At 44.8% G+C, this 18,017-nt stretch overlaps 2 long non-coding RNA genes across 8 annotated transcripts in view; one reads left to right on the forward strand and one right to left on the reverse strand.

The window, feature by feature from the left end:
* Positions 1 to 16,423, reverse strand: part of LOC117064995 — an 18,030-nt gene extending 1,607 nt beyond the window's left edge. Inside the window, exons 1-9 of one of the 7 annotated variants that reach the window (XR_004429785.1) lie at positions 16,015 to 16,423; positions 15,532 to 15,599; positions 15,356 to 15,443; positions 10,241 to 10,394; positions 8,635 to 8,762; positions 7,810 to 7,880; positions 1,433 to 1,519; positions 1,189 to 1,331; positions 871 to 1,040 (exon numbers count right to left, since the gene is read on the reverse strand). This is a non-coding gene — a long non-coding RNA (uncharacterized LOC117064995). Of the gene's footprint in view, positions 1 to 870; positions 1,041 to 1,188; positions 1,332 to 1,432; positions 1,520 to 7,809; positions 7,881 to 8,634; positions 8,763 to 9,970; positions 10,126 to 10,240; positions 10,395 to 15,355; positions 15,444 to 15,531; positions 15,600 to 16,014 lie in introns of all 7 variants that reach the window. The other 6 variants (XR_004429784.1, XR_004429788.1, XR_004429786.1 and 3 more) reach the window with 6 other exon arrangements.
* Positions 441 to 1,073, forward strand: LOC117064996. The gene is made up of 2 exons (XR_004429790.1): positions 441 to 650; positions 917 to 1,073. It is a non-coding gene; the product is annotated as an uncharacterized LOC117064996 (long non-coding RNA).
* Positions 16,424 to 18,017: the final 1,594 nt, after the last annotated feature.

The following is an 18,017-nucleotide window of genomic DNA, read 5'->3' on the forward strand; positions in this document are numbered from 1 at the left end:
CCCTAGTGTCTCCTCAGGATGAACTAGTGATGCTCCCAGTGGCCTCAAGGGGCTGGGGTGGGGCAGAGCTGGGTCCCCTCAAATGAGATGCTGGTGAGCTGAAGGGTCACTGCAGACAAGTAACAGTTCACAGCCCATGGAATCCTGCACACGATGGCCTGACCAGCACCTCAGTGTCTCCCTCACTAAGCAGCCTGTGGAGGGCTCAGGCCAGCAGGCTCAGGGACTGCTATGGAGTGGGTGTCTGTTTCCTGGGGATGTTCTCAGGGCATCCTTCACTTACCTTCAGAGGTCTCTAAAATCTATTAAAAATGTCCCAACGGTTCAGGACATTCCACCAGGTATTCTTCCTGGGCTTCCTGGTTTTCTTCGTGGTTTTCCTGATGGGACAACAAGAAAGTGAGCGTAGCCATAAAGAACACGGGCACGTGTCTGCTTCCCTCATCATTCTGCCCGCCGCACACTCACACTTCCTCTTCCACTTTTGTCTTTTCTGTTGCTTCTTCTGCAGGTGCAGAGGAGGGACTTGCTGACATCTGTGAGAAGGAGAACAGCTGTGTATGTCCAGGGACGCCAGTGCAGGAAAAGTCCTATCTGGGCAGGGGGTGCCCAGAGCAGACCCAGATGTCACTGGGAGTCCCTCCGGCACGGTAGGGTCCAGCTTATCTGACCCCAGCCCAGCCCCTCCCTGGACCCTGAAGGGTTTTCAGTAGAGACAGGGTTTCTCCATGTTGGCCAGGGATGGTCTCAATCTCCTGACCTTGTGATCTGCCCACTTCAGCCTCCCAAAATACTGAGATTACAGGCGTGAGCCACCGCGCCCGGCCAAGATGGAAATCTTAATGAAAGAAAAGCAGTTGGGAGACTTACCTGTGTTTTATTTAAAGCCCATCCTCTCCTTCCTGTTCATGAACAGCAGGCATCCTGTGGTGACCAAAGAAGGGCCTACCAGCTAAGGGACTCCATCGGCCCGAGGAGCAGCTTCTGCAGGACCTCGGGCAGGTTCCCTGGAAAATGTGACAGTGCCAGGCCATGGTGCCCTGTTCAGAAATACAAGACTCAGATTTAGTAAAGCCAGTAGTGTCATGTGAAATTTGTTCAAAAACTCCTTAGCCAAATCTTTTCATTTCATAAGACGGATGTATTCTTTCAACAGTTTTTTTTTTTTTACTGTATGTTCATACTTACGGCATTAAGAATCAGTGTGACTGGCCAGTGACATGCGTCTGGTTCACCAATCTTAGTGGCAGAGCTTTCCGGCGTCCACAACTCTAGTCACCAAAATCAAGAATGTCTTTCTTTTCTCTTTTTACCTGATTACATAAAAGGGGCTGATTTATGAAAAGCAATAACTTAATAAATAGCACAACTTATGTTCATATCATTGCCACTGCTAGCCACAAATTAAGAGTCAGGATTAAGGAAAACTTACCTAAGTTTTCCCACGCTACTTTAAAATTGCTTTTTTTCTACAAAAATCAATGTTAAATTCTTCTTTGAGGTAGTCTGAATTAAGTTGCTGTTAATTGGAAAAGACTATTAGATCTTAAGATGAACTGACAATTTTATAAAATAAATAGACTTCCTTTCTACTACTAGAAAGTTCTAATAATGAATTCTATTATTATAATAATGACTTCTCAATTCCATTTTAAAATATTAATATATTGGCATTTTCAGACTTAATCTGAAAATGTTTTAAATATCAAAATAGACATATCCAAAGTTTACAACAAGGGTCTACAATCATGATGGGCACACTTCCTCATACATGGGGGCCCAACCCAACCCAGACCCATCACACCCTCAGCATGTGGAAACGTTAAACTGTACAGGATCCACGGCTGGATACAAAAATCTGTAGGTGTCCCTGACATAAAATGCCATAGTACTTGCCTTCAGCCTGGACACACCCTCCAATATCCTTCAAATGACCTCTAGATTACTCACAATACCTAATACAATGGAAATGCTACATAAATGGTTGTTATATTTTATTGCATAAAGAATGACAAGAAAAAAAGCTTGTACATGTTCAGTACAGATGCAACCATCTTTTTTTTCTGGAATATTTTTGATCTGAGGTGGGCAGAAAGTGAGAATGCAGGACCCACAGATAAAGAGGGCTGACTGTATTTAACACACACACATTTTCTTTGGCCTGAGTTAAAAAAAAAAAAAAAAATTGTACTCATAACACAGCTAAAGGACGTCAACAAAACTATTCTACCCATTCAACCTCAAATTGATAGACAACCTTCAAAGTCCACGCAGAACCTTTTCTTTCCTTAATGCTCACTAGCTTTTATTCATCACAATAGTCAAATATGTTGCCCTTACTAATAAATCCAAATTAAAACAACACAGAAATGACATTTCATTTTTTCATTATTACTGAACACCTACTCTGTGTTACATACTGTTTAACCATCAGTGACATATTAATAAGCAAAAGATAAAAACTCCTGCCTCCTACAACTTACAGCAATAACAGCACTTTATTTTACAGAATAAACACATCCTTGAAAATTCGTATGAAGATTAGGGACGCTCCCACCAACTTGCATGAAAGTTTCAACAAGGTTTGTGTTCAAGTAGCTTTGCTGAAGCAGAGGAGACTTCCACTTGTCTTTCTTACAAACTGTCACAAGACACACCTACAATTTCAACTCAGGAAATACACTCAGGTTTTTAGTAGTCTTCCCTAGATCCAGTAATGTGAACGCAAATAAAACTTTGTAACTTATACCAAAATAAAACTTCTGAATAATAGATCATTTTTCCATGATTCAGTCTTGTTCCTCTGTTTAATAAATAAGTCAGTTAACTCTTCAACTTCAGTCATACTCTCAAAAGTCCTGAACAATCCAGAAAGGAAGATCCATCTCTCCTAAGTATTTTCATTTTTAAAAAATTCACTACACTGAACAAGATAACATTTCACTTCCAAAGTCAAGTCCAAATAAGAAAATTAACTGTGACTTCTTACATCTGCATGTCAAAATCAGACTCTTAGTGAAATAGTTTTAATCAACACTCCCTCCAATAACTCTCATTTCCTCCACAGAATTTATCAAGAATTCTTTTGGCTCCACAGAATAAATCCTGAATTCTTGCCAAGATCGCACCACTGCATTCCAGCTTGGGTGAGACAGCAAGACTCCGTCTCAAAAAAAAAAAGGAAAACCTGGAGTAAAAGGAGAATCTGACTTCCTGAGTTATCACATTAAGTTTGAAATATCCAGTTTACACAACAACAAATCACAAGGCACACAAAGAAACTGGAAAGTATGGCCCATTCAAAGGAACTAAGTAAGTGAATATAAAATATACCTGAGGATATTCAGATATTAGACATACTTATTAGACAAAAACTTAACCACAACTCTTAAAGATGCCCAAAGAGCTAAAGAAAGACATGGATACTAAAAGAAAATGACCTGTGAGCAAAATAAGAACCTCAATAGAGAGATAATTATAAAAAGAAATCAAAAAGTATTTTGCAATTAAAAATTAAAATAGCTGAAATTAGAAAAAAAAAATTACTAGAAGGGGCCAGGCACGGTGGCTCATGCCTGTAATCCCATCACTTTGGGAAGCCGAGGCGGGCAGATCATGAGGTCAGGAGATCAAGACCAGCCTGGGCAACATGGTGAAACCTCGTCTCTTACTAAAAATATGAAAATTAGCCAGTTGTGGTGGCAGCACCTGTAGTCCCAGCGACTTGGGAGGCTGAGGCAGAAGATTCGCTTGAACCTGGGAGGCGGAGGTTGCAGAGAGATTGTGCCACTGCACTCCAGCCTGGGCTACAGAGTGAGACTCCATCTCAGACAACAACAACAACAAAATTACTAGAAGGGATTGATTTGACCAAGCAGAGAAAGAATGAGCAAATCTGAAGACGAAACAATTGAAATAATCCTGTGTCAGAAACAGAAGGAAAATGGTTGCAGGAACATCAACTGAGCTTAAGGGACCTGTGAGACAGCATCAAGTGGACCAAATCAGTTTGTAAGAATCACAGAACAGACAGAGGGAAGAAAAGAACATCTGAAGAAATAATGAAAATCTAAGAAACTTCCCAAGGTTGATTTAAAATACTAAGACATTATAAATATCCAAGGCTTGGCATGGGGGCTCCCACCTGTACACTCAGTGCTCTGGGAGGCCAAGGTGGAAGGGTTGTTACAGGCCAGGAATTCAAGATCAGCCTGGGAAACACAGTGAGACCCTGTCTCTATGAAAAAATCATAGTTAAAATGAAAAGCTGGTAGGGTGGTGTGCACATACAATTTCAGCTACACAGGAGGCTCACGCCAAAGGACTGCTTGAGCCCTTTCAGCCTGGGTGACTGAGTGAGACCCGGCCTTTTTTTTTTTTTGAGATGGAGTTTCACTCTTGCTGCGAGGGCACAATCACAGCTCACTGCAGCCTCCGCCTCCCGGGTTCAAGCGATTCTCTCGCCTCAGCCTACGGAGTAGCTGGGATTACAGGCACCTGCCACCACGCCTGGCTAATTTTGTATTTTTAGTAGAGATGGGGTTTCTCCATGTTGGTCAGGCTGGTCTCAACCTCCCGACCTCAGATGATCCGCCTGCCTCGGCCTCCCAAAGCGCTGGGATTACGAACGTGAGCTCCTGCGCCCAGCCATGAGATCCTGCCTCTATTAAAACTTACTTTCACAAAAACCAAGAAGCTCAACAAACTCAAAATAGGACAATTCAAAGTATCTGACCCAAGACACATTATAATTCAAGTATCAAAAGACAAAGAATCTTGAATGAAACAAAGGAGAAGCTACTTCTCACATGCAAAGGATCCTCAGTCAGATTATCACTAGATTTCTTTTTTTTTTCTTTTCTGAGACAGAGTCTCCCTCTGTTGCCAGGCTGAAATTCAATGGCCAATCTTGGCTCACTGCAACCTCCGCCTCCTGGTTTCAAGCAATTCTCCTGCCTCAGCCTCCCAAGTAGCTGAGATTACAGGCACCTGCCACTACGCCCCACTAACTTTTGTATTTTAGTAGAGATGAGGTTTCACAATGTTGGTCAAGCTGGTCTCAAACTCCTGACCTCAGGTGATCCGCCCACCTCAGCCTCCCAAAGTGCTGGGATTACAGGCGTGAGCCACCGCATCTGGCTAATTTTTTATTTTTAGTAGAGATGGGGTTTCTCCATGTTGGTCAGGCTGGTCTCAACCTCCTGACCTCAGATGATCCACCTGCCTCGGCCTCCCAAAGTGCTGGGATTACAGGCGTGAGCCACCACGCCCAGCTATCAGTAGATTCCTTACCAGAAACCTGGGAGGCCAGAAGGCAGTAGGGTTGATTAATTCAAAGTACTGAGTGGGGAAATCCTTTCAATTGGGAATCTTAGATCTGACTGCTAGGGTTGAAATGTGTCCTATCAAAACGTAATACGAGATTTATGCATAGAGCTTTTTTCTTTTTGAAGCTCATTAGCTATCATTAGTGTTAGTATAGTTTATGTGTGGTCCAGGACAATTCTTTCAATGTGGTCCAAAGAAGCCAAAACAGAACAACCCTGAAAAATGTACTCAACATTACTGAACTGTACATTTAAAAATGATTAGCTGGTAAAGTTTATGTTACATATACTTTACAATTTAAAATTAAAAATTTAACATGTGCAAAACAGAGATGTACAGAATAAAGCAAAAAAGTAAGAATTCTTTTAGTAAATACTGGAAAAGTGGGTCTGAGTGAGAAAAATGTAACCCACATGCAAAACTCACAGCATAGTTAGTAAAACTATAACAGTATTAGAAGAAACTGCTGGATGGTGGGGAAACCACGATGGTCCTGACCACTGAAGAAATGCAGCAGAGGACAATGACAGATTCTAACAGGTGAATAATGTTTATGAAATAATAGGTAGTAAGATATATGTAAAAGAAAAAAAAAACACAATGGGAGAATTCTGCAGCAGGCAAAACTCTTAAAATCCAACTCTATAATAACTTACACAAATATAGAGCTGATACCTACAATTCCCTTGATAATTTCATTTTTGAGATTTTTCCTTTTTTAGGTAGGGAGCACTTTCAACACATGATAGCACCAAGCACCTGAAACTCCCCCCAGCTGACGTCAGTTGGGGGAAAACCCTCTATCTCTTTCTTTCTTTTTTTTTTTTTTTTGAGACAGAGTCTTGCTCTGTCACCCAGGCTGGAGTCCAGTGGTGGCATCTTGGCTGATTGCAACCTCTGCCTCCCAGGTTCAAGCAATTCTCCTGTTTCAGCCTCCCAAGTAGCTGCGATTCCAGGTGCATGCCACCAGGTCCTGTTAATTTTTATTTTTTAGTAGAGACAGGGTTTCACCATGTTGGTCAGGCTGGTCTCGAACTCCTAACTCCTGACCTTGTGATCTGCCTGCCTCAGCCTTCCAAAATGCTGAGATTACAGACATGAGCCACAGCACCTGGCCATCTTTTTTTTTTTTTTGAGACGGAGTCTCGCTCTGTCGCCCAGGTTGGAGTGCAGTGGCACGATCTCGCCTCACTGCAAGCTCCTCCTCCCAGGTTCACGCCATTCTCCTGCCTCAGCCTCCTGAGTAGCTTGAACTACAGGTGCCCGCCACCGGGCCTGGCTAATTTTTTGTATTTTTTTAGTAGAGACGGGGTTTCACCATGTTATCCAGGATGGTCTCGATCTCCTGACCTCGTGATCCACCTGCCTCAGCCTCCCAAAGTGCTGGGATTACAGGTGTGAGCAACCATGCCTGGCCCACCATCTCTATTTCTTATACACAGTAATATTATAACAAGTAAGATACAAGTTCACTTAATATGTAGCTTCTGTTTCTGAGTTCTGTGGGTTTCTGAGTTCTGTAGATGTCATTCAGCAAGATAAGCTACTGATCTCATCAAATCAAGGAACACAATACTGTTCCTCAGGTAGCACAAATAGCATGGCCTCAAAATATGGGAAAGATAATATTTTATGAAAGGATGTATTTTAAGGCTGATCTACAGATAAGAATTTTTTTCCAATCCAAACAATAAAGTTTGATGCAGATGTTCATTCCACATCCTGTCCTGATCCTCAGTGGCCAGAGGCCAGCCTGCACTTGCCTTCACACACTGTCTTCCTTCATGGCTCCAGGCTAAGATTGCCAGGAGGCTCCTATAAATGTGGTCATCTTATGGATTAAACACTTTCTTTGCTTGGTTTGTCATCCAGCCTGGAGTGCAGTGGCATGACCACAGCATTCTGTAACCTCCAACTCCTAAGCTCAAGTGATCCTCCCAGCTCAGCCTCCTGCTCCTGCACAGCTAATTTTTAAATTTTCTGTGGAGATGGGGTCCTGCTTTTGTTGCCTAGGCTGGTGTCCAAACTCCTGGTTTCAAGTAACCCTCATGCCTTGGTCTCCAAAAGTACTGAGATTGCAGGAGTGAGCCATCATGCTCAGCTCAGATTAAATACTTTGTTTGTTTGTTTATCTTTGTTTTGAGTTGGAGTCTCGCTCTGTCACCAGGCTGGAGTGCCGTGGTGCAATCTTGGATCACTGCAACCTCCACCTCCCAGGTTCAAGTGATTCTCCTGCCTCAGCCTCCCAAGTAGCTGGGACTACAGACATGTGCCACCATGCCCAGCTAATTTTTGTGTTTTTAGTGGAGACGGGGTTTCACCATGTTGGCCAGGATGGTTTGATCTATTGACCTCGTGATCCACCTGCCTCAGCCTCCCAAAGTGTTGGGATTACAGGTGTGAGCCACTGCACCCGGCCAAATTAAATACTTCTTTAGAAGATGGACTAGAAATGGGTCATCAGAAATTGTTTTTACTTACATATGAAGAATTCCAATCTTCAAAAAACTTTTAGAACTCAATCAGAACTTGAGAACTTCCTTCAGTAGGTGCTGTGATTCAATAACCAGAATTTTGCTTTACTTTATATACAAGTATTTCTGTTATTTTCCTACTAAGTTACATGAAGGGAGTCGTCTGCACGTGAGCTGCACCACCAAGCAGCACGCTTATCAGTGAGAAGGTGCCTGACAATTCTCAGTTGAAATGTCCTGACCAAGTTTCCCCAGAAATATGTGAGTACTCAACTGTATTAAAACTAAATATATTGTTTTCCATGACAAATAGTCACTAATTAGTAAAATGATTACTGTGCTGTAATAGAACAAGTCCTTAGTTCAAAATTAAATGGCCACAGACTGACATATGCATAAAGCTTATCAACTATCACATATCACACTTTACAAAAATCAAGAAGACTAACAGATGGTCTCTTCTTCTTCTTTTGTGAAACAGGGTCTTGCTCTGTCACCCAGGCTGGAGTGCAGTGGCACAATCACAGTTCACTGCAGCCTCCACCTCCTGGGCCCAAATGATCCTCCAACATCAGCCTCCCAGGTAGCTGGGACCATAGCTGCATGCCACCACTCCCGGGTGTGTGTGTGTGTGTGTTGTGGGTGTGGGTGTGTAGTCTCCCTATGATGCCTCGGCTGGTCTCAAACTCCTGGGCTCAAGCAATTCTCCTCCTTTCGCCTCCCAAAATGCTAGGATTACAGGCATGAGCTTAATCATACCAAAGAAATTATATTTTAAAAGTAAAGTCAAAAGTAAAATTTAAGAACAAAGGAATCCTATTTCTACACTTACTAGTCCCAGGTAGACAAACAACATGGCCTTCCTCAGGCTCTTCCTGAGCCGTTTCAGAAGAGTGTGAGCCATGAGAAACCAGCGCTGTTTTTTCTGGGTGAAACTGACACTTTACTGTTTTCATTTGCCTGTTGAAAGAATAACTTAGCTGTATTAATCATTTAAATTAAAATTAAACATTTTGAAGGGGAAAACATGGGGAGCAGACAACATCTACCTCATTGAAGGAGGCAGGTAATCAATGCAAAAGGAATGAGAAAAAAAATCATCATTGGAACCACAGGTGTAATCGATGTTTCCAAGAGGCTTCAGCAATGACACTGAAACCAGCCCATGAAGATTGCTGGGGAATAAAACGTTCAAAGTGCTTTGATGTCTCGTCCCACAGATGACTAAGAACAAAGGGGAAAGCTCCCTTCACAAGGAGATGTCCAGTGGACACCACCTCAGCCAAAATTATTAAACATAGCCTCATCAATCGTGGGACAAACAGACTCAAACATCCCCCGGTGTGAGGCGATAAGTACCCAACACTGCCTCATCTGGATTAGGCATTATTCTCTGTTTAATCTGAATCCACTCATGAGAACACTGTTTAATCTGTATTCTTGCCAAAATGCTCAATCTATTCTAGTCAGGAGAAGAAAAAAACCATCAGATATATCAGATTATGGGTCACTCTACAAAACAAAGAGCCTAGATTTTCGAAAATGTTTCATGTATTGAAAGAACTACTCCAAAGTAAAAGAAGAGAGGGACATGACAACCAAAGGCAAGGTTAATCTTTCATTAAACCGTGTGTGTAAACGAAAAATAAAGAACATTTTGGAGACAATCAGGTAAATCTGAATATGGGTTGTACATTAAATTACTGTATTATAGTTAGATGGTAGAATTGTAATTTATGTAGAAATACATCATTATTCACAAGAGATAAATGCTGAAGTATTGGGGTAAAACATCCTGCTCTCTGCAACTTACTTTCTTTTTTTTTTTTTTTTTTTTTTTTTTTTTGAGACGGAGTCTTGCTCTGTCGCCCGGGCTGGAGTGCAGTGGCCGGATCTCAGCTCACTGCAAGCTCCACCTCCCGGGTTCACGCCATTCTCCTGCCTCAGCCTCCCGAGTAGCTGGGACTACAGGCGCCCGCCACCTCGCCCGGCTAGTTTTTTGTATTTTTTAGTAGAGACGGGGTTTCACCGTGTTAGCCAGGATGGTCTCGATCTCCTGACCTCGTGATCCGCCCGTCTCGGCCTCCCAAAGTGCTGGGATTACAGGCTTGAGCCACCGCGCCCGGCCGCAACTTACTTTCAAATGATTCAGAGAAGAAAGTACTTACAGAAAGAGAAAGAAAATGCAAAGGTGGCAAATGCTAGCAACTTGTTAATCTGAATGAAGAATATGTAGATGTCCACTGTTTTACCTTTTAATTTTCTGTAGGCAAGGGAAAGATAGGAAGGAGGGAAGGTGCAGGTATTTCTTATCAATTCATACCTGTAAAAAACAGAGTTAAAAGAAAATCAAAGGCTTAAAATTCATGTAAACATCCAATGAGATCAACAGTAATTTTCTGTCAAATTTCTGAAAAGCCATTGAGACTGTAACATACCTGACTAGGATCACTTGTAGGTAACTAAAGTATTTTTTCAGGAGGTTCCAGTCCTTCTACTTCATATGTTTTATTCCATCATTCCTGGAATTGCCAGTTGTTCAAAATAAACCTCTAAATGTTCATCATAAGACATTTCATCATCAATATCATCCTTTAATAAAATTCAGAAAAAATGAAACAAGCTGTAGTGGGTAAACAATAAATAATTTGTAATAAAAAGGGCTAAGACCTAAATGAGTCAATAAAATCCAGAAAAAATAAAACAGGCTCGAAGGTAGTGATTAAAGAATAAATAATTTGTAATAAAAAAGACTAAGACATAAATGAATCAATAAAATTCAGAAAAAAATAAAGCAAGCTTTAAAGTAGTGGCTAAACAATTTGTAATCAAAAATACCGATCAGACATAAATCAGTCAATAAAGTGTACACATTTTTTTTTTTTAAGACAGAGTCTCATTCTGTTGCCTAGACTGAAGTGCAGTGGTGTGATCTCAGCTCACTGCAATCTTCACCTCCCAGGCTCAAGCCATCCTCCCACCTCAGCCTCCTGAGTAACTGGGACTACATGCCTGCAACACCACACCCGGATAATTTTTCTTTTGTTTTTGTTTTGTAGAGATGGGGTTTCCCCATGTTGTCCAGGCTGGTCTCAAAACTCTTGGACTCAAGCGTTCCACCTGCGTTGGCCTCCCAAAGTGCTGGGATTACAGGCGTGAGCCACCGCACCCAGCCTATTTTTATATTTGACATTAGAAAACTATTATAACTTCAGTCAGTTATAAGTCATTATAAAAAATACTTAACCTCTTTGAGAGGACAGGTCAGAAAGATCCTGACACATTATCAAAGCTTAGGGTAGGATAAATGTGCCGTCACCAATGAATGGGAAGACAGCAGGCCCTACGGAAAATGGTGTGACAAATGGTTACCTCTATCAAAAAAGTACAGATGAGCCTATCCTAAGAGAAGTGAAAGAAAGAAAGGGAGGAAGGGAGGAGAGAGAGAGAGAGAGAGAGAGAGAGAAAGAACACACTGCAGAAGGTTTCAATGTTGTAACACCCAGCTCAGCAGGACAAGATAAAACAAGAGCTCTCAGTCACGGTCTAAGCTGGCACTGCTTTTCAGAGGTTCACTTTGCAATTAACATTAAGAGTCTCAAAAACACTCATCGCCTTTGACTTAGCCATTTCACCTCCAATAATCTAGCATATTAAAACACTCAAAGATCGGATACATTTAGGTCAATAATTCTTTACCCACCAACTACACAATCCAAAAACGTCCAAAAACTCCTTTGGCAGCAAAAGCTGTCTTCAATAAATGTGATACTGTTTATAGTTTCTATTTATACCACTCAGCTGGCCTTCAAAGCCATACATACTTTTAATTTTAATTTAAGTGACCCCAGTCTACTTCTTGGGGGCTTATTTACCAATGCAGCCTCCCACAGGTGCTGCAAACCTGACACACAAAGCCCCTGGTTGTTCCCCAGACACGGCCCACATGCCCCACAGCAGCACTTTGGTGATACTCTTTCTGCTTCCTGACACATCCTCCTTCTCCCACATCTAATGCCTGGCACAGACCCCATCTTTTTTCATAAAGCCTCAGCCATACCTGCCTCAAAATTTCTGACCACCACGATTCCCAGGCACATTTTGGTGCTGCTGGATGTACATAACACAACCTGAAATGCGGTTCTGCATCTCTCTTTGCACCTGGCTGAGGGCTCAGAGAGCGGTGGCTAAACATTTCATGGCTCCCTCAATTTCTAAACAGTGCTGTATACTGAGTGGCACCTCCCGGTGACTATTTTGTACCCTAAATGTTAAACGGAGGGATGAGTGAAACCATATCAGGATTAATATACAGAAATACATTCCTGAATCCCATCACTTAATAGAAGTGGCCATTTGAATGCTGGCAGGTAGGAAGAAAAAAAGAGGACAAAGAAACCCCAAAAGTTGGCATCATAACTACTGCCACAGAAAAAGAGAATAAAGCAGAGTGGCAAGGTAAAGACCAGGGAAACACTGGCCACTGCAGGACAGAAAAATCTTCCAAGCTTGTCAGTAATGTAAGTTCCTCATTTTCCAATAAACTAGTGTGGCATAGGCCACTGTTCAGAGTCTAGAGTCTTGTCTTCAAAATGTTCTCCAGTATCAAGGACAACAATCTACAAGAAACAAAATGGTGAGAAAAAGCAGCACACTCACAGCTCTAAAGAGCACAGGGTAAGGCTACAAAAAGGACCAAGCACCTTCTCAACCTGCAATGCGCTCAGTGTCTGTAAATCACAAGTTAGGCGATGAAGGGCTGGTAGTTTCACACGAATTAATAACTTTCCTTCTTGCCCCCGTTATCTCCCTCACCAATTGCTTGCACATGCTTGGAGAAGCTCACGGTACAGTCAGTGCACTCACACACAACTGAATGTGAGCAACACCAGGCTTACGAGACAGCAAAGACAACAACAAAGCTGGGCCCAGCGGCCATCACCTAAAGAACTCTTCGCTCGTTACATTGGAGCGAGTGATTTCTCTGGGACCAGGAACCACAGAACCCTGAGGGACACACAGCTGCTGGCCAGGGATTCAAGGCCTGGAGTGAAAATGTTACATTTCCCTCCCAGTGCTCATGTCTGCTATAAACTAGTTTAGTTCTGCAATGAACAACTAGATTTCTAACTGATATTAACAAACTTTTTTTTTTTTTTAAAGACAGGGTCTGGCTCTGTCACCAGGTTGGAGTGCAGTCATGGCTTACTGCAGCCCCAACCTCCCGGGCTCGAGTAATACTCTTGCCTCAGCCTCCCAAGCAGCTGGGACTACAGACAGATACGACCATGCCCAGCTAATTAAAAAAGTTTTTTTGTAGGGATGAGGTCTCACTATGTTGCCCAGGCTGGTCTTAAACTCCTGGGATCAAGCAGTCCTCCTGCCTTGGTCTTCCAAACTGCTGAGATCGCAGGCGGTAGCCACTGCATCAGGCCATTGACACTTATATATGTAAAATACATCCAGAATATAAACCACCACAAAACAAAAATACTCCATCTTGATGTAACTTACCGTACTATGGATTTGTTTTAAAAATGACGTAAAAGTCATGAAGAAAATGAAAGCACAAAAGAAGTCTATCAAAATTATAAAAACTCAAAACTGAGTGAACAAAACTTCAGAAAGAGTGAAAACAATCGGAATATAACTTCAGGAAAAAATGTAAAATAGAAACACACAAAACAATTTGTGCCCTCTAAAAAATAGAGGTTAAAGTCAGAATTTTTTTTTTTTTTCTCTCCAGACTGGAGTGCAGTGGCATGATCTCGGCTCACTGCAACCTCCGCCTCCCAGGTTCAAGCGATTCTCCTGCCTCAGCCTCTCGAGTAGCTGATATTACACGCGCCCACCAGCATGTCCAGCTAATTTTTGTGTTTTTAGTAGAGACGGGGTTTCACCTTGGCCACGCTGGCCTCGAACTCCTGACCCCAGGTGATCCACCCGCCTCGGCCTCCCAAAGTGCTGGGATTACAGGCATGAGCCACCATGCCCAGCCAGGAAAATATTTAAAAACAAATTAAGCAAAGATTATAAAAGTTTTTGGAGTAGCACAGTTCCCAAAACAATCACGATCCACATCAGGTCTGGGCCAGGTTGACATCTCCACATCAGGGCCCTTCCTGGTGTTCGCAGAATCTGCAACACAGACAGAGGTGCCAGGGTCACTGTTGGGGGGGGGCACAGAGGCGGAGGGAGGAGGGGCTCCCTGGGGTCATGCAGGTCTCAGAGCTCCTCGGGTCCTGGAAGGTGACCTTGGGCCCCTGAGCTCCCCACAGTCAGGTCTACTCAGATGCCAAGGCACTGAGGCCTGTGTGCTGCTCTCTGCTGAGGGGTTATGTGTCCACAGAGAGTGTCTGTAAGTGTCATGGAGGAAGAACTGAACCTGGGCACTCACACGGGCACCTTCAGGGGGCTGGTTCCCCGGAGAGTAAAACAGACACAGAGAAACGGGAATTTTGAGGATTCCAGGATCAACAGGCAGAGCCCTGGGCCCTAAGGGGAGCAGGAGGTCTCATGACACAGGGTGGGGGTGGTGACCCTGCCTTGCCACCCAGATCCTCTGTGCCATCCAGACAGAAGAGCTGCACATTGAATATGCACAGCTGCCTGGGCACGTCATTGTTATTGCCTAGTAAGACCTGGTCTTTCTAACATCCCCACCAGACCTGTCTTTGTATTGTAATTTTTAAAATTACGCTTTGCTAAAACAAATTTCTCACTTTAGTATACTCTATAATAATAGGGTTACAGAAGACATACATTTGAAAGAGTGAAAAACAGTGTATAGATATACACAAACACACGTTTATATGTGTACCTGATTTCAAGATTGGAAAACAGATTTAAAAAACAGAGGCTACCTGAATCATGCCCTCAACCCCTCCCAAGTAAGCATGGCCCTGAAATGTCTTCAGGGGTGTTTTGTTGGCATTTGGCACAGATACAGAACCACTGACACCCAAGCCAGTGCTCTCTACATACAGAAGCCTCCAACCTCATCTTGAAAAATGGGGCCATGAGGTCACCCCAGGTCCCCAGGCCCCCACAGAGGCTGAAGAACCCCTGGGACTGGGCACATTTCAGTGCTTCTTGGATCCTGCTGTGTCCCTGCTTGATGCCAGGACCTACTGAGTGCCTGCTGGCCTCAATACTGGGCAATACTGGGCCGGGTGGGCTGCTTGCTCGTGTGACAAGGAGCCTGGGGGTACCTCCATCCTTCTCACACCTTTCCCAGGAGGCCTGAACTGGGGGCGATTCATGGTCAACCCTAGTGTCTCCTCAGGATGAACTAGTGATGCTCCCAGTTGGCCTCAAGGGGCTGGGGTGGGGCAGAGCTGGGTCCCCTCAAATGAGATGCTGGTGAGCTGAAGGGTCACTGCAGACAAGTAACAGTTCACAGCCCATGGAATCTTGCACACGATGGCCTGACCAGCACCTCAGTGTCTCCCTCACTAAGCAGCCTGTGGAGGGCTCAGGCCAGCAGGCTCAGGGACTGCTATGGAGTGGGTGTCTGTTTCCTGGAGGATGTTCTCAGGGCATCCTTCACTTACCTTCAGAGGTCTCTAAAATCTATTAAAAATGTCCCAACGGTTCAGGACATTCCACCAGGTATTCTTCCTGGTTTTCTTCGTGGTTTTCCTGATGGGACAACAAGAAAGTGAGCGTAGCCATAAAGAACACGGGCACGTGTCTGCTTCCCTCATCATTCTGCCCGCCGCACACTCACACTTCCTCTTCCACTTTTGTCTTTTCTGTTGCTTCTTCTGCAGGTGCAGAGGAGGGACTTGCTGACATCTGTGAGAAGGAGAACAGTTGTGTATGTCCAGAGACGCCAGTGCAGGAAAAGTCCTATCTGGGCAGGGGGTGCCCAGAGCAGACCCAGATGTCACTGGGAGTCCCTCCGGCACGGTAGGGTCCAGCTCATCTGACACCAGCCTAGCCCCTCCCTGGACCCTGAAGGGTTGTTCAGCAAGATTCAAAGCTGCAGCCTGGGGGCCAGTAAACAGGGCAATGCCAAGGCAGCGGGCAGGAGGGCTGGGGTGGGGTTTTATCCACACTGAAGACCCGAGGACCTCAACTGTGGGATGAGACCAGGTGCTTCAGAACAATCACAAGAGAGGAAAAGAGGAAAAGGACCAGAGCTAAGAAAGGAACTCAGGAGTCAGAAAGAGGATAAAAGAGAGAGAGCATATAAGAGGAGATCAGTTACCTGCTGGTGGCTGCCTGTAATGGTGGAATCTCCCAGTTCTGGGAAGCAAGCATCAGTGTCCGGAGGAGCAGCGGTGATGGGGCGGCCATAAGAAGGAAAGGGGAGAGTTAGAGTCGAGAGAACCCCTCAGACTCCGCTGTGGAGCCAACCCCAGAGCTTCTGACCTGCCCGTTTATGGAGCCTTCTCCACAGCCCGTATCATTTCCTCTGTGCTATGAGGGAGGGACCTCTGGCTTCCCACACACTTTCCCAGCCCTCACATTCCATAACTGAGCCCAGGCAGGGGAAGCCGTGTCATTCTGTTCCTCCAAGAGGCGGCCGCCCTCTTCACAACGTTGTGCATGACGTGGAATTTCTCCCTCCTCCTCCTGTAGGGCCTACTTCTCTTCCCTCATGAATCCCATTTCCTTCCTCCTTGTGGGCCTCTACCTGTCCTACTGTTCTCTAATAGAAGAACATCGGAAAGAAGGCCACGGCTGCACTGCCAGCCTCCAATCAACACACGGATCGCACCCTGGGTCAGCAGCACCTGCCCAGGCCTGGGTTGTGTTGGGGGCTGTGGGAGCTGATGATGAATGACATCACAGATGCAGTGACTGTTCTATGCCTGGAATGACCCTAGAGACTTGGAAAATATTCAGTCCTCAAAAGAATCCCACCAGCTTCTGAATATTTGGAAACAATGGAACACAATTCAAGATAAAGCCTCTTGTCCCAGTTGCTTTAATCTGCAGGTGAGGCCAGCAGTTGTCAGCACAGAAATGAGGGGGACCTCCCGGGGTTTGCCTGAGCTGTGGGAAGACTAGGAGGGTGGGTACCTGGCAGGCCTGACACACAGAACAAGCTGGGCCTGACTGGAGTGTGGGGAGCAGGACGAGGCTGTTGGGCCAGAGAGGAGGGTGTCACAAGACAAGTGACCCAAGAGGCTCCGTCTGGGCCCAGTGGATGCCAGGGACCAGGCTACAGGGAGGGCGAGAGCCACTGCCTACAGCAACACAGCAGCCCCTCCACACATATCCCCGAGGATTCCTGCCAGCCACAGAGGGCTTTGAGCCACAGCTGGATTCGGGCCTCTCCAATGAAAGCCAATTTAGGTTTCATTCAAAGCCGAAGGATTTGGGATTGGGTGGGATTGGGTGAGGAGTGGAGGCCAAAAATGTGCTCAGTCATGTGTTCCGCCCTCAGGACTCCAGGACGCCGGGGCACACGCAGAAATCCCAGAGGAAGGACTCCCTGTGTCATCCAACCCAGGGAGTGCCCTTAGAGCAGGAGCAGACGGTGAGGACAGGACAGGAAGGTGCCATTGCAGGTCCCGAGAGTGTAGAGAAAGAGGGTGGGCTCCTTTCAGCTCCTGGCACATGTATGAAGGACTTTGTCTTCAGGATCACGTAGCACCTGTGAGGGGCTGTGTCCCACCCCACACTCAACATTACACCTGCATACTCATCCTGTCATCTCTATTCACAACAAAACGCTGCCCCATCAAACCCAGGCTCTGGTGCTTGCTGTGGCAAAGGCAGGAATGATCTGGTCTTTGCAAAATGTAATCTTTAAACACCAGAGCAAGAAATGATGGTGACAAACACAACTCGCACAAAGCGCATGAGGACAAAACTATTACGACTTTCTCATTAAGATACATAAACCAAATCACACTTCTACACCATTTCCTTTTATATTTGGTGACTTCATAGATCCCATCCCAGGCTCCAAAACAAGTGTCACCCAATCCCCAAGAACCCTCCTCGCTGGTCAACCCTGGAGTGTTGGTCCCTACCTGACCAGTCTATTTCCTCCTGGATGGATCCAGAGGCGGTGCCCATGAGCCCAAGCACAGAGACACAAACATCAGCACTACCACTCAATCCACGGTGACCTCCCTGGGCTCTGTGAACTCAGGGGCTGTTAGGAAGGCCCTGGTCACAGTTGTGAGCCTTCAGGTGAGAGAGAGAACCCGAACAATCCCTTTCAACTGTTCACCGACACTGGCTCAGAGCATCTCT

The sequence above is a fragment of the Trachypithecus francoisi genome, unplaced genomic scaffold, assembly GCF_009764315.1.
Source record: "Trachypithecus francoisi isolate TF-2019V2 unplaced genomic scaffold, Tfra_2.0 Lachesis_group2, whole genome shotgun sequence".
NCBI classification, from domain to species: Eukaryota; Metazoa; Chordata; class Mammalia; order Primates; family Cercopithecidae; genus Trachypithecus; species Trachypithecus francoisi.